We start from the raw sequence: 15,399 nt of genomic DNA on the forward strand, positions 1-15,399 counted from the left end.
CGGGAGCGGCCGCAAAGACCGGTGCGGGGGACCTCGGCCCGGGACTGCCCAGCGCCAGGGAAGGGCCATTTGAGGGAGCAACCATCCCCTCATCTCCCGGCTGTTACACACACAAGAGGCCTTGGGAACTGGGCTGCTTCCAGCGCGGCTGAGGAGCCAAGCTGAGCCAGTTTCCTCTGGAAAAACACCCCACAGGAACCATGCCATAGCCTCATGGGTGAGCATGGAGCAAGCCCAGCCACCTGCCATCGTTGCCCATCTAGACTGTCTCCCACGCTGGTGCTATTGTCCCCGGTGCTCCTCAGTGGCATGCTGTTGGAAGAGGAACCACCACGAAGTGCAGGGGACAGGGAGCAAGAGGCTTAGGAGGTACCACAGCCCCCTGAGAGCTGGAAATGGGAATTTAGCTGGCATCTGCCAAACAACCAGAGGTCTCCATGATGAAAAAGACTTTTAATAAAGCCATGAACGTCACTGGAAAGGGAAAGTATGAGGTCATTATTGGCCTACTACCTGACAGTGTCAAGCAGCTCCCTAACCTATATTTCTTAGTACTTTTCCACTAAAGTGTCACCTTAAAAAAAAATAATAATAATTTCCAAGTCATTTAAAAGCTTCTAAAGTGATCTTTCATTCCACAGAAAGTGTGGTGCTTCAACAACAAGCAAGTGATAGCTTTTTTCAGCATGCAGGAATTCTCATTAGCAAAGCATTTGCATGTGGCGGCTCAGTGAAAATGAAGTGTTTTCCATCTGTCTGGTAGCTATTGTCCTCGAATTGTTTACTGCTGCTCTCCTGCGGGCTAAGAAAGGATGGATTTTGCAGTATTACCTTTCAGTGAGGGATTGAAACAGCTGGGGTGGGAGGGAGGAGGAGGAGGACGGCAGGGTTTCTCCCACAGATATGGCAAAGTGTGAATTACCCAAAGGAACTGGTTCTCTGCATGATTGTGCCTCTGCTCACAGTGTGTGTCACAGCACAGGCTCCATGGTCCTCTTGGAATGTGTGTCTTGGCTCAGGCTCTGTGGAGCCTCCTTGTACTTGCAGGTACTGGTGACATTTGTATTGAAGATGGCAGAAGAAACGTTGCAGAGTTTTGCAAACATGAAGTGCAGGTCATCAGAATGAGATGCCAGTCACTGTGCATGATGTGATACGCAGATCATATCTTTGCAAGGAAAAAGAAATAAAAAGACCGTTAGCGAGCCATGCACTCACGCCATTTAACACAACGTGTCAATCACGAATGAGGAATTTTACACTTCTTAGTAAAATCATCATTTTTTGTGGAGTTACCAGCATTTCTGTATTGGTCACGTTCCTGTTTTATCCCTTTCCCTTAAATAAGAGCCGAGATTTTAAAGGAACAGAACACAGCTGTGCGCTGGTCTGTTTAAAGACCTGCTTCAACTGGCTGTAAATAAAAAGTGCTTTATCTGATTGCTCAGCACTGCCAAGCTTCCTTCCAAAGCCAGAGCCCCTGGTGCTGTTTGTGGGGATCCATTATAACAGCATGGACTTTCTCCTCTGAAAGACTCCTGTCTTCCGTTTCCCACCTGTGAGATCAGTAAGTAAAAGTGAGTAAATCTGGAGTTAAAATTCATGCCAGTAGCAAAACTAACACCAGTTTCAAAATATCTTGAGTCATTCACATCACTTTCCCTTGGAGAGCTGATTTATTTTACACTGGATGTGTATTTTCACTGTTTCCAGGACCTTATTCAGTGGCCTCAGTTTTGATGCATAATGCTAAAACTCTGTATTTATTTTGCTCCCTGAACTTCTGGAGGTCAGTGCTGTTTCTCTTTCAACCATCATCAGAGCAATAAATTTCATTGCTTTTGATCTGAACATCTATCATTTGAGCATCCCAGGTCCTGTGGGGAAGAAGTCAAACAAAAACACAGATAAGGAAACATTTGGTTTCTGTTTCAACTAAACTAGATCTATTAACATAGCGTAAGTTGTCAGTGTCTGTTACAGAGGTTTTGTATCATGACTAATTCAACAAGAACTGGACGGCTACATTCTGGGCAGCTCCTCTGAACACTGGCTGTCACTCTGACTTCTTTAGTTAGCACTTCGCTGGAGAGGGACTTCTTCATTAGGGACTGCAGTGCAAGAGATAATAGGTTCAAACTGAAACAGGGGAAGTTTAGGTTAGCTATAAGGAAGTTCTTTACAGTGAGGGTGGTGAGGCACTGGAATGGGTTGCCCAAGGAAGTTGTGAATGCTCCATCCCTGACAGTGTTCAAGGCCAGGATGGAGTCTTGGGTGACCTGATTTAGTGTGAGGTGTCCCTGCCCATGGCAGGGGGATTGGAACTAGATGATCTTAAGGTCCTTTCCAACCCAAACCATTCCATGATTCTATGATTTTTCTCTGGGAAACATATTCAAAGAATGAGTTGTCACTAAAAGAAAGGGGCAAACACTCCAGAGGCTTTTCAATGTCACTGGTATTCCTGGAAGCAAATCTAATTTTTTAACATGACAACATAACACTTTACATTTTTAATGTTAACTCTGAGGCTCTAATTTTCTGGTTTTGCACCCTTGCACCGAAGGCTGGAACTGGAAAGCCTGCAGGGACCATCTGAGCTTAGCCAGATTTTTTTACATGTAGATAGCATCAGAAGCAAAATAATTGAATGCTGCTACTAGAACAATCAACCTTTTATTACAGAACTACCAAGAGAGAAGGAGGTGGCCCATTTTCTGTATTTTAAGTTAACCTTTCAAGGGAAGGATTGAGGAGGCTTTTAAACAGCAGTTGGGATTGTAACCAGGGTTGATCAACTACTATAATGAAGTAAACTGTGACTGGAAAAAAAAGTGTGTAATTTGATGAAACTTTTCAATGTAAATGTTTTAGTAAAAGCAAAATAGCTGATACAAGTATTACCAAGTTTCAAATTCAAAAACCTTATTGATATCTAATGAACAGATTCTTCCATTTAAGCTAGGTTGGTTCTCAAATTCTGAGGTATCAACATTTTTGAGATTACTGCTCAAGCTCCCTAGAAGTACGTTCTTCGCAGCAATGTGGCCAACTGGAAGTGCTAATTAAAGTAGACTCACAGGCCCAAGGAGTGGACCTGACTGGAATTTCCTGAACTGGTTTTCTGCTTTTGAAATACAGCTTCCCTTTCCCCCTCCCAAATCCCAGAATTTTCAAATGTCAAAGCTATTTAGACTTCGGGGTTTTTTTTAGGTAAGTAAGCAAGTAAAAAAGGAAAGGTCATTGAGATTTTTCACTGGTCATCAGCAGCTTTCAGTCAACAACAAAAACTTACTGTTTTTAAACCACTCAGGATTGATCTAAGAGAGCTCAGGGAACTTACTCTGAAGAGACCAAGAAAGGAATTATACTGGGTTCAGAAGTGTAATTGTACAGGTCACACGTAAGGATGGATTCATGTCAAATGTCCAGGACAAATATTCTCACCCTTGACATCCCACTGTGCCAATCTGAGGATGAGATATTTTTAGTTAGCATTAAATCAAGAAATGTTTGGAATATTTCCTAATGGTTTTTTTGGAAACAGCAAAGTGTAGGCTTTGAACCACAGACATATTTAAGTAAATAAGTAATACCATATATTCCTCTTTGGCAGCTTATGACCACACGGAAAAGCTGATTTATGCTAAAGCAAACCAGAAATACTTGATTTGTACTTTGGTAGTGACACGTGCTATATGTAGGCATGCCTAAGGATCAGTCGGGGCAAACGACTCTTTGTATGAACTGGGGTTTTGCAGAATAAAGATGGTTTTCACAATTGAGATACTTAGATGTTCTAACGCTACTGCAACAGAGAGAATAGACGAGATGCCCATAGTTTCAAAATGGCTATTCTGCAAATCTGTAGAGGTTCTGTGTTTGTACATGGGGTTACTGAACGTGAGCCTTGTTTGATTTTGCAGCTTGGGCACCTCGAAATTAACAAACATAAAATCAATACCAATTGAAAGTGCAGCCCGAGTAATGACAGTGCGTGGGACTTGATCATCCGATAGATGAGGTACTACCCTAATGCTGGAAAATGCACAGTTTAGCTGTTTATGTTCTGTATTCCTTTTCCTGCAAGGGTTTATTTCTTTATGTGAAGGCTGCTTGAATTATATGGCCAAAAGCCTGGCTGTAGGCACATAGACATTTTACCTGCCAAAAAGTCGTCTTAGAAAATATGTACTGTCATACAGAGAATTAACTCCATGTGTGAACAGAAACATAGTGACTTTTGTTTTTCTAGTTTTGAAACCCGTTATCACGACACTGAGTAAACTATTTGGTGATACAGACTGTGCTAAGAAAAGAAACCACAAAGTACATAAACTATGCATTTTCTGTGCATTAGCCTTTTCCCAGCCATTTTATCTGCTCTGAGGATCTAAAAATCCCTCCCAGCCCTGAAAAGCAGCCCTGTGGTAGACACTGCTGAGGAAATACTGTTTACTTCCTCCACAGCCAGTCTGTGGTTAGAACACTGTACGCTGTACACGTATGCTTAACTTCAGGGCAAAGAGCACATCTACTCAAGAGTTTGTAGTGAGAAGCGTGAAGACTACGTACAGATCTTCTCAGAATGGGGGTTGTGGTTTTCTTACTTAGGGGTCAGGGACCTCAGATCTGTAGCGCACCTGCAGGAGAATGCAATGCCCATCTTGTATTTCACAGGCTGCTTTCAGCTGCCTTTCCCTGCAGTGAACCTGCAAGCACAGCTCCAAGCACAGCTGGTGGCCTGCTCTTCTTCCACCTGCAAGTCACAAGTCACCTGAATGCTCAGGAGTGTCCGGTGTCATGTTATGTGAGGAAGACACTTACTCTGCCCCCGAGCATGTCAAGATGGGCTGTCCCCGAGACACACTCGTAAATACTTTCATTGGGGTCACCAGTCCTCTGCAGGGCTTTAAACAGGGAGGCCTTTAAATACTTAATTACGGTACTTGAGAATATAAACCATTTCCACTGAAGACATGTATATTTTCTACTCACTAAGGATAGTGCTTGCCTAAGTGTTTATGTAAATCACAGCAGGTGAGTTTATACAGCCCTGTGCAAAACAGCTGGAGGCAAAGATGACCTTCAATCAATTGTCAATGCTACATCTGGTTGTAGATAATTAATGAAAGAGTGAACAATTCCACCATGGTTTTGTCACAGCATCTTCTATACTTAGGGAGAGAGTTTACAGGCACCTCCTAACTTCTATAATCAGCTTGCTTGCAGGCTGTATCAACAGGCAGCTGTCTTGTTGTGCTGTGCTTGGTACAACACCCTGAAACATGCCCAGGTCCTGAAGTGCACCTTATATTGTGCTAGATTATTAGGTGACTTGAGCATGCTGTGTGTGTATATACACAGAAAGAATTCCTCCAGTAGCTGGCAGGCAAAAACCTAAGCAGATACCATGCTGGAAGCTGGAGCTGGACAAATTCAGACTGAAAAGAAAATGTCTTAGTTGTTTGGGGTTTTTTTAACTTATCTTTTTAACACAGCATAATTAGCTATTTGAATAATTTATTAAGTAAAGCAGTAGACTCCATCATTTTAAATCTATGATTCAAAGCTATGGATTTATTTAAAATAGGCTCTTTACCAAGCTTTCATTGACAAATGTTATGGTCTGTATTATACAGAACATGACAAGAGATGAACCGAGTGATTTGAAAAACCACAGAAATTAATTCCAGTTAATTCCATAAAGCTACAACCTTGTTCACAGTCTGGTCACCCAGCTGCACGATAGGCAGGCAGTAGCAATGCCCAACACATCACCTCCTTGTCCTGAAGCAGAATAAAGGATCTCACAAATCTTAGTGGCCAGGGTGTGCCTGACAGACAGATGGGTAATGTAAGTGCTGTATGGGAGCAGCACTTTCATGCAGGTGTGCTGCAAGGTTTAAGGGTGGAAAATCCTCATCCAGAGAAAGAAAAAAGGCTGGTGGGCTGACATGCTCTGTCTTAGGTGTCTGAGGTGCATGAGAGGAAAACCTGGAGCCTGGCAGGGCACTGACCTAAGTCTATGCACTGAGACAACAGTGGAAGGAGAAGGTGAAGAGATGCAGGCAAGTGGTTTTACTGCTCTTCATACTGGTTTGCACAGCCATTCTGTTAGTATGGATAAAGACATTTGACAGCTATCCATTAACAGAAGGAGAGCAAAGTGTTAACAGAAAACACATTATACCACATAATGGTCCGAAACTTCCAAGTGGCTGAGCGATACGGTATCGGTATGTTCAAATCAGCAATTTATCTTTGCAAGTGCCAGAAGACTTCTGTGAACACAAAGAACAAAATGACCCTGGTATTCACAGAACAGTCAGCCCTGAAACAAAACAAAACCTCAGAAACAGGTCTCCCTAGCACAAAACACAGTCAAGTTCAACTCAAAGCAGACACAGAGGTGCAGGCACCTATGGTTTAGAATATACATAAAGAGCACTGCTCATGGCTATGAATAATTATTGGATGCTTTCATAGCAATTAGTGTTGCAGATGTGCACAAAGCCAGCATGCAAAGTTGCTGATATCTGTTAAGTCTTGTGTCAGTGCATGAAAAAGTAGCTGCAGTGATGCAGGGCACTTGGTGCCTTGTTCAGTTCTAGGTTCTTGGAAACAACTATTGCAAGAGAAATAGAAGCCTGGAGAAAGAGGAGGTCAATAGGGAAGAGGATGAGTTTTCTATTATGGCTGCGTGTGTTTATGGGGAACAGAGCGTGTTGTCTGTTGCTGATCTAGCAAAACCTGCTGGGATCTTTAAATGACTCAAAAAGCCAAATTCTGTTAAAATGTCTCAATTCACTTAGCCTGCTTTGAAATTGCAGGCTTTGGGCTGTGTGGGATCGGTGCATGGTATCAGACTATAGAGCAGTCAGGGGGTGGATGATGGGCTGCCTTTGGAGGGACTGAGATTTCTTCAGAACAAAGGCTTATCCCATTTATGACATGTCTTGAGAAAGCTTATCCTGTCAAGTCATTTATCACCCTACTAACTAGCTACTCAGCACGGATAATGCTTCTTTGCTAGATCAATGAGAGAAAAAAGAATGTCAGAAGAAAGGAAGGTTTTCATTTGGGGATTTTAGGAGATTGGGAGAGGAGCTGATAGGAGTTAGGCTATCTAAGCTCTTTGAACCATGAGAAAAACATACCAAGAAGGATTTTAGTAAATGCTCATAGTGCAGCTAAAACACAACTGTTCTGCTGAGGGCAACCTCATTACCTTGGTATTTAAATTATGTGAATTGGCACAGCCCTGTGGCTAACAGTATTAGGTTTGGAGTAAGTAGAGGATGCTCTGAGTCGGATGTGGCTCTAATTACTAATACTGAAGTGAATTAAATCCATCATACATTTATCACAGAAAGGCAGAATGGTTTGGGTTGGAAGGGACGTTAAATATCATCTGTTTCCGACCCCCTCTGCCGTAGGCAGGGACATTTTCCGCGAGACCAGGTTGCTCAAAGCCCCATCCAACCTGTGAATGTCTTGCTTAATGCTAACTATAAGACAATTCTGACATGAGATTTGTTACAACACAGATGTCCCCGTAAGCCCCACATTAAAAAGCTTAATTTCCTATGAACTTTGAGGTCGACTCACCTTAATGTTCAAGAAAGTTCAGGCTCCATTGTTTTTTCTAAGAGGGTATCCTCAGCACATTTTCTTTGCATTTTCAAGAATTTTACATTTTTTGGTACTCTTCCACTTTGTCATGTTCAGCTGGAATTGACCAATAGGTTAAAAGACTGAAGGAAAATGAGGACAGGTAGTGTGCTAGCTTAACCTTCACCTCCTCAGCACATCAGAAAACTGAGTTTATATGTATGTATAAATCTACATGATCCCTGCCTTGAAAAAGAACCCATTATTTCATAGTATTTCATTAATATGACTGAAATAACTTTTAGCAAGCATCAGCTGTAAGATGAGTGATGGAGAGGGGCATAGTCTCTCCATTACCTCTACACAGAGAAGCTGCCTTTACCCTGTGTGTGTGATAGTGAATCCCCTGACATAAGTTGTGCCAAAAAAAGCCACCAATACATTATAATCAGTCAACAATCCTGCCTAAAGCAGATGTAGTAAGCTGTGTTTGTACAGAAGATAAAAGTTTTGCCAACCCAAATTGCCACCAACCCCAAACACCCCAAACATTGAAATGCAGATGATCAGCTATTTTTTGAGATCTGCCTAATGGATTTAAATATATTTTACTAATCATTCAATGCTTTTGAAAGCAAAATAATCTTTCAAAAACTCTATGTAGCTACACAAAGCCTTGTGACTAGGGAAGCCCAAGAAAACTGCACCAAATAGAGATAAGTCCTATGTTAACGCTAATACTTCTGAACTGAAAGCACACTTGAAAATGGAAGCATTTTCCCTGTTCAAGTGTTGCCTCTGTGTGTACATGCATCTCCTTTTCTAAAATGTGAGTTTAACACACGGAGGCAGGTAGACAGCAAGCAGCCATGGGGAATGAAGTCACTGATTCATCAGGATGTGTTCAGCACAGTCAGCAATCCCAGGAACTTCCTTGTAACGGCACAGCTAAAGTGCTTTCATCCTGACTCAAGCACGCTGCCTTGAAGAGTTTAGGTTCCCTGCTTATTTACCCTGTAACTTGTACAACAATAAACCACATTGTCATATCTAGTGATGCATGCAAGAAGGACTCATCCATGGCCTGATGACCTGGTGCAGAATTCCCAGTCATTATAATGACTTTTAAATCAGTCTCGTCTAACTCAATAATTAACCTGGTTAATTATAACTCAGTAGTTAACCTGGATCTGTGCTGCTCGAATTTTCCCATTCCATTCTGTTTCCTAGAATCCCTCTGTCCATCCAGTCTGAGCCTAATTACTGTCCCAACATTGAAAGAACAGAGATGTTGAAACCTGAGTACCTGCTTACTGCTCCTTGGATGCTCCCCTGACTCAGCCCACATGCTGGCATGGAATCATTGAATCAGTCAGGTTGGAAAAGACCTTTAACATGATGCGTTCTATCTAAATGTGATCAGTTCACAAAAGTGCTTCTTGTGGCCCCATTGCCACAATATATGGTAATTCACAAATCCTGTAACCCAGTCCCTTACTCCTCACTTTAAGATTGATCACAGTAGCAATAAGAAACAGTGATGCTGGTTTTGTTCTAGGGGAAAGCTTCTATAAAACACACAAGTTTTTGGGTGGAAGGAACCAGCAAGATTTCCAGCCCACTTGTGGATCAGGACCTATTTTAGATGGTTAAAATGCAGCAGGAGTCAGGAGTGTCCCTGGAGCGTCCTTGCTCTGTCATTTAACTTCAACCTCTGGTAACACTAGGCTATAGTTGCTGGTAGCATTATAGTTATTTGGTTATCATATAAAAAAATTAATAGCCAGGGTGATGGGTACCTTGCTATTACATTTCTAGCTCTGCATCTGCAATTGCAAGAAAAAAAGGAAGAATATTCCCTCAGAATTTCAGGAAGAACATTTTGAGGATCTTTGCTTTGAGGGCTTATCGCTGATTCCTTAGACCTAATCTTGCTTGCTTTAGCTCTGGGAAAAATCACAGACTGATGAAGAGGTAGCCAATGCTTCTGATTATGTCTCAGTTGTTAAATGCAGCATGTTTCCATTATTTTTCTTTCTAGCCTTTCTCATGACTAGTGGTGCATTTTTCTGAACTCTCATGATCCCACTGCAAGGTGAGAAAAGTGCCTATTTCCTCTGTATAAGCTGTCTAGAGAGCATGAACAGAATATTTTTCTCATCTCAAGAGTTTTCCATCTCTTGCTTGGAAAGTGATACATGAAAGGGAGAGGGAACTTCAATAGCAATTATTTTATCTTGGTGCATTTTGATAATACCAAGTGTGCTTGTGAAATCTCTCTTCCACTTGAGCAACTGCTAAGTTCTCTGAGGAAAGGTTTCCCAGGTTTAGTTTTGAGGAGAACATTACTGCACTAAGCTGTTAGTGTGAAGTGGTGCCTGATACAGAATGACAGTCCAAAAGGGAGTCTAAACAGCTTTGTCTTCACTCCTACCGTGCTTCACTGCATGTTCTTACATTACCAGCTCTTGCACTGGTTAAAACTGACTTGGTCTCAACTCCCTATTTCCCAACAACTGCAGTAATTTGAATTGTTCCCTCTTTTCTGGATGCATAGTATATACAACTTACAACAATTCATTAGGTACACTAAACATAGGTGTAGTGTATGGCTATACTCTATACTCACAGTTTATGAACTACAGCTCTGGAGTCGGAATACATTGGAATCAAGTTAAGCAGCTTTTGTTACAAAGTTTGAGCATGCTGTCTGGGTGAAGAAGATCACTGCTGGCTCCCAAGATTATGGCGTGATCACATAGTCTGGAGACTTAAAGCTGCCCAAGCAACTCCACCAGGGAATACCACTACAAGAAGCTTGAGCTTCCGCTGGTTTAATGCTGCTCAATATGTGAATAGAGATGTAAATGGCAGAAGGAGTAAGTCCAACAGTATGAATGTTAGGAAGATGTTATGCCACACTTGACCTCTCTCCTGGGCAGCAAGCATAAGACAAAGCTAAGTGCACATGGCAGTATGCTGTTGGTTTATTGTGCTGTGCTGGATAAAGCTCTGGGAGTAAGGAAAAGTTATCTATCTATCTATACATATAGATATATAACTTCTTATAGTAGCCTACAGCCTGAAAAAAATGCAGATGAAGAAAACAGGAGGCTTTGCCCCTGGAAAACCAGGCAAGGGAAGACTGGCATGACCAAGTGCTACCGCAATTGCCACCTAACTTGGAGCTTGGAGAAAATGGTGCGGATGAAGTCTACATGAAAAAAACCCAACCCAAAACACAAAAAAGCAAACCATAAAAACAAAGCATCTCTGTCACATTCAAGTGCAACTCTGCACAGTAAGTGGAAATCAGAAAAACCTCTAAACTGGGTTTAAATACAGCACTAAAAGCACTTGTACAAAACCTGGGCTTTAATCCAAAGCACAAACACAGCCAAGGCTGGCTCTGCTCAGCTATCACAATACAGAACAGCTTGCTTTGAGCTCACTTTACTAGAATGCTTTCAAGTTAGTGTTTAGAGCCTTCAAAGTCATGTATCACAATACATGTTGGTTTATCTCTTGATGCAACAATATAGGAAGTAGGTACCCTGAAAAAGATAATAAGATGTTAAGAAAAATAAGGCTTACAGTTACTGAGAAGCTGTGATGCAAGTACTCCTCTTTGAAGTTTTCATTTTAAATAGTAGGTAATGCTTCATAAATCTCTCTATATTGCTATTTATGTAGCTGGGGAACCCAGCCAATGCTTGCTTGTGATTTGGCTTGTTTTCCAATTCTCCTCAGCCTTCAAAAAGCAAAAAAGCAAACTACAAATCCCCAGGGCTGTACTTTCTGAGTCCACCACATGCCTGCACTCAGTAATCATCCAGCTGAAAGATACTCACTAAGTCCTCAAAACACAAACTATTCAGAAGGAATCCGTCACACTGAGAGCTGAAGTGTGTTACTGTGACAAGGATGTGATATGATAATTTGCAATTTTTAAAATTGCGTTTATAATGAACCTGGAGTTGGAGAAAGAAAGTGCAAATGAGTTCAACTCATGTCATTACTATTTTCACCTAAACTTGGAATATGCACTGTTTCTTACAAATGTGGCATTTCAGAGCTGCAATGACTGGTAGCATAGATGTGATGCTGTTCCCCTAAAATAGCAGCGATGTTTTCAATTAACCCAGGCTCATGTACTGCCACCCCAGGCACCACAGGATGGTCTGGAAGAGATCTATGCACCAGCTTCACAGCCAAACAGCTTTAAATGAATGGATGGACCCAGCTAGTGCAAAGAAAGCTGAACACAGGTCCTCTTGGTGGCCTTACTAAGAGTCTGTGCAAAATTCCCAGCCCCTTAAGAGGCTTACTTGTGGACACAGACATTCAGTAAAAGGTAAAGAGGGGTTTACCTGTATAGGTGAGCATATGCGTGTGCATGCATGTACACCCACCTTTTGATATGAAGAACCCTAAAGTTCAGTACAAAACAGCACATACAGGTACAGCTACATAAAGACAAGAGGAAAGCTGGAATAGATATGAAGAAAAGATGTGGGGTGAAAGACACTAAACGTCTCCCACTCAGCTGAGGAGATGAAAGATGCAGTGTAGTGACAATGAGCAGTGCTAATATGACAGACTGCATTGCAGATTATACGAAGCACACTTTGGCAGTTACCCCCACTTCAATAATCAAGACTGTTCCCAGGTCAGAGCTGTGCTTTATTATTCACTGATTCCTTCAGCATGAGTTACAAGAAGAACATACACTTAGAAGCAGTAATTCATAGTAACTTATTGAAATAATCAACATACAGTTCCCAACGCTCTCCACAATTACCTTTCACAACATCTCTCCAAAACAGATACTGCAGGTAATAGGCAAATATAACAAATGGGTAAATTCAATTTTGAATGGGGAACTCTGACAGAGATACCGCTCTGCTGGGCATCACCCTCCTGGTCTCCTCTTAAAATCCAGTTGTGCGGTTGCTTCCAATAAGAGGAGAACAAGACTGATAGATAGAGAGTATCTGAAAGTCCCTACCCAAAGCATATTGGCTGAAATCAAGTTGAAACAGACAGATAATAGAACGAGGTGTCATTTGACCTGAATGGTGAACACCTATATGTGTTCCAGCACCTGTATGTGTTCCCAGCATATGCTGGGATTGAAGGCAGATACTCTTCACACCCATTATTCAAAACAGAAGTGTTACCTTTAGTGCTCCCATTTCTATCAGCTCATAGCAAATCACAGGAGGAAACTGTGTGGCCAGGAGACAGGCAGAAGAAAAATAGTTTTACACTTTCTAATACTATTAAATGCTATGTGTTCTGGGACAACACTATTTCAACATTAACCAGTCCCTGTGATATCTGTGTACTTCATTCATACAACTCCAGCCTTACAAGGAAGTTCAGGTTGGGAGCATCACGAAGAAGCATCAGCACAGGCCATTGGAAACTGACTTCTTGTCTGTCATGTTTGCTGTATCTCAGGGCCAGCCTGGGTGTTATTTACAGTCAGATGATTAAAGACACCCAGCCTTTAAGCACTGATACAGTGAGAAAGGACCACCTCTCCAGAAGATAATGCCCTTGTGAAAGAAACTCACCCATCCTAATTCTCTTGTGATGGTTTTTACTTTCCTGCTGACTCAGGCTTACTAGAATCAAAAACCCTTTGGATGGTATGTTTTAGATATATGCATATTTATTCTACTAGTTGATTTCATGCACCCTAAAAAACCCAAAAACCAATTTTAAGCTGAAAGGTACAAGGAGAAATGACCTGATGGCTGAAACTCTGGCTTACAATTAGGAATAAAATGCATCCATCACAGGTTTGCTGGGCAACTGCCTTTACCTGTGTCAGTATCCCTATGTGTAAATGAGGAATTAAGACATTGCTCTTATTTTATGAAATGCTTTGAGGCAGACAGTGCATTATTCTGTTCACCAAAACACCCCACACTTCTTTTACAGTATGGTGCCCCACAACTATGTAGTGGACCTTCCTTTCCCTGTAAAACACTTGATGCCTCCTGCCCCTTTTACTGATGTAAGCAGCACAACGGGACACAATGTGCTCTCATCTTCCAGGCTCCTGCAACTTCAAGATGTAACAGAAATGAGCATACCTGAGTGATGCTGGAAGACCTCACAGACCATATTGTCCCAGAGCTGAGGCAGTGCTGTTGCCTAGGTCAGACAAAAAGGCAAGGTAGGGCACAGGTAGTAAGTTGTTGGGTGTTTATAGCAAGCTCTTTCTCTCACTTCGAGTGGATCTACAACACACGTATATGATGCTGAACTAAAACCATCTCCAAATGCAAGGAACACAGTGAAAGCCAGCTCCAGTCATACAGGAACCTAAGGAAATTCTGAAAAGGAACTACGGAGCAGGCGGAATGGGTCACTTACGCACCAGTGCCCTCCAGTGGTTCACACAGCAGCTCAAAGAACTGAAGCCAAGAACCTCTTCCAGGGCTCAAAGACCACGCCATTGTTTCACTAATGGACAGAAATGAAAATGCTGACATCTGGATGTCAGATCGCTCTTTTTAAAATCCAAGTTCTTGCATAGCAATCTCATATCTGCTACCATTATGTACCATATCCATAAAAACCTACATTCCATCAAGTGAATAATATGCTCACAAGCAGTGTAAAATGAGACAGAGACCAAAGTGATTCCAAAGACAAAAATGTTTATTTGTAGTAACTCTTCAAACGGGTATACATTCACAATCTTCAAACAAAATCAGTACACATGTCTAGGGCACGTTCAGTAGGTACCATCAGAAGATAACGCCTTCCTTAGTAATCAATGTTTATAACCCAAGCCTTAGTTACACATTTAGGACCCCTTACACAGGGGTGAATGCTCTAAGTAAGACTATCCCAGTACCAGGCAAACCAGAGTGTTTGTAGAACACGATTCCAATCAGTTCCAGGATCGTATCACAGTCTTTTAGTGAGCAGTAAATATTAGTGGGGGGAAAATATCTAGTGCCAAGCTGAATGTTCTCAAGCACTGAAAAACAAATACAAATGGTGAAGTATCTATAGAAATTTAAATAAATTATTTATTTAAACCTCACTTTTTGTCTGAAAAGAACGAGAAAGTACAGACTGGAGGAAAGAATTCCATAAAACCCTTTTCTCTGGATTTGCCTTGGAATAGGCTTCTGTAGAAAACAAGAATTAGGATTTTGGGGTTTCAGTGGTAGTAATATTGGAATAATAAAGAAATCACTTTAAAATATATATTAATTTACCACATTTAGCTCATATAGCCCTTTATGTATCTTACAAAATGCTACTGTTCTACATACTGCACGTAAAAAAAAGTTTACATATTTATGTATATATACACACAGATAAAGGCAAAGCAAATCAGCAAGGTATTAAAAAGCCAACAGAATCATTAGCAGACACACTGAAAGCTATGCAGTAATGAGGAGTGTATGCTCCACGTGTGCGTTAGTGTCACAGTGCTTCCAATCTCAAAACAGCCTTTTAATTGCCTAAGCAGAGTGCTTGCTCAAAGTCAGCACTACCAGCCATTTCCTCCATTACCACAAGCATCTGATGTTACTTAACTTCTGGCCATCTGTTATATTTAGCAGTATATCAGAAATAAGGCAAAATAACTTCTCACACCCCTGAATATCTGAGGACATTCACAAGATCTTCCAAGAATGAATGCAAAACACACAAGGAGCACAAGAAATGGTAGCCCTAAGCTGAAGCATCTTCCTCTCTATACAAAGCTGCCTCAATGCTTGCCTCTTTCATTGGAAACCAGGCTACTTAAGG

The sequence above is a fragment of the Nestor notabilis genome, unplaced genomic scaffold (genome assembly GCF_000696875.1).
Source record: "Nestor notabilis isolate BGI_N333 unplaced genomic scaffold, ASM69687v1 scaffold9257, whole genome shotgun sequence".
Classification (NCBI taxonomy): Eukaryota; Metazoa; Chordata; class Aves; order Psittaciformes; family Psittacidae; genus Nestor; species Nestor notabilis.